Here is a 2,222-nt window from a genome sequence, read left to right as displayed (position 1 = left end):
TTGCGCTAGCTAGCTCGCTGTAACGTTGTCCAACTAATGTGGTGAGTGGAATGGTGCTGTATGAAATGGTGCGGTTGCATGCAAGATTCCTATGAAATTTATAGATCGGCGACTGATGAGCTTCGTCGTTAATTTGGAGATGGTGATCTGCTTGCCGACCTTCCCTGCAGGTACACGTATGCCTAGCTTTGCGTTGCACTCTTTGAAGTTTTCAGGGCAAGGCGGCCAGCGCCACCTTACATGTTAAATTTCCTTAGTTTACGTAACTATAATCGATCTAGTTTAAGAATAAGCCTTGATTTGTACTGTAGTAGACTGGAAAATTAAAGCGTTCCTATAATTAGATTCCACTGTAAGTCGTATGACTAACCTTATCTTTCTGTACTATAAGCACAGGACGGCTACATTCAGATCCATTTCTTCAAGAAAAGGTGCTAAGCTTGCCGTGTGCTTGACAGCCTACGCCAGTGAATGAATGAATCCTAACGTGTCCCCTTCACCTGATTATACTAATATAATTAAGCGCTGAGCCTTGTTGTCCCCATCCCCAACGATTGAGGGTCAAGTGCATGATTTCAACTCAAGAAAAGATGGAGTACTACTTCACACTGTGACCTGATCCTGGATTTTGGCACAAATCGTACGTACGTGCATCCAGGGAGAAGTAAACATACTCCGTTGCCATTTGGGAGGAAAATTATCTGCGGCGGTGCCGCCGCACAGTCCCGCTAGTGCGACACCGCCTGGGATTCGGCCGCGTGTCAGATCGCATATTCGAATGGGCGCAGGCGGAGCCGATCTACCATTCCGATTGGAGATAAGAGTTTCATGCACATTAAATATTAAATAGAGTGTCATATCACAATTTTAAATAATATGACACTGATTTAATAAGGAGAGAGATAAAATGAGTTTCATCTAGATGAAATCATGTATGCACGGTTATTAACGTTTGATGAGTCTTAGAATTAAATAGAATAAGAGTCTATAAAATAGCAAACATGAAACAATATATTGTGAGGGTGAGTTTCATCTATAGTTTCATTTGTGTTTTAGTAATATGGCACTTTTGGAAACAACAAAATGAAACCACGCATTAGGATTGGCCTTATCTTGCGATGGAGCCGCACGTGGAAAGCCGAGCGCTCGATTCATGAAGCCGTCGCTGCCCAGCGCCGTCGGAAAGCTCCTCGGATTGCACAGCGCCAAAGCCCGCGCTGCACAGCGCCGTCGGACAGCTCGTCAGATTGCACAGCGCCATCGGAGCACTCAGTTGCACTGATTCTCTGTACCTTGTTTTTACTTCACATAGCTAGCTAGTGTTCTTGTATCTGTGATCCATACTCTTCAATGATATAAGCACAAATGCACAATCATCATCCTATGAAACTTGAGAGCACTGAATACAGAAATATAGTCTCCATACTCATTTTTGCATGTGCAGCGTACAAGGTTGCTGGATTGCTCGAGACCATAAAGCTTGCTGGTTTCGTTGCAGATGAGCAATGCATCGCACAGCTCAACAATGAAGAATGACCTGGCGCCGGGCGATGTCTGCAGGCCTGGTCGAGCTCCGTCGCAGCATCGGCTTCATCGAATCGAGCGCCCGGCTCTCCAGCTAAGGTTCCGACAGCAGAGCAGCTCGGAAACGGCACGCAGCTCCCGCGGGGGCCTGCTCCTAATTGATGAAGCGATCTGACACGCGGCAGAATCCTGGGCGGTGTCGCACCAGCAGCGCTGTGCGGCACCGCCGCAGAGAATTAGCTGCCCCGTATTTGCTTCCAGTCATCCGGTGGCACTTTATTGTGCTGAAACCATGGGTGCATTTGGGCTTCACCTGTACTTCCAGTGGCGCTTTGGGCCCATGAAACAGAAACTGTCAGCAATTGGACAAAACCCAAGCAAGTATTTAAATGAGGAAAGGTCTTATTTATCTTCCTGAATTATAGGCCAAGTTTACATTTTCACCTTGAATTCGAAAACCGGGTATTTTAGCTCCCCGAACTCACCATACCAGACATATGACCTCCCTGTGTGGTTTTTCTTAGTAGTTTTACTCTTTTTCTTTTATATTTATTTTGGATGAATCTTTGAAAAATCATACTAAATTACAAAAAAAAACATAAAGTAGAATTTTTTTTTGACTTGACATGAGTAGATCTATGCAGTGAACATATGATATGATATAATTTAGTAATTTTTTTATTTTTAGATATACACTT

This window comes from Panicum virgatum, chromosome 3K (genome assembly GCF_016808335.1).
Source record: "Panicum virgatum strain AP13 chromosome 3K, P.virgatum_v5, whole genome shotgun sequence".
Lineage (NCBI taxonomy): Eukaryota > Viridiplantae > Streptophyta > Magnoliopsida > Poales > Poaceae > Panicum > Panicum virgatum.
The sequence above is the reverse complement of the archived record's forward strand: the minus strand, read 5'-3'. Positions refer to the sequence as shown.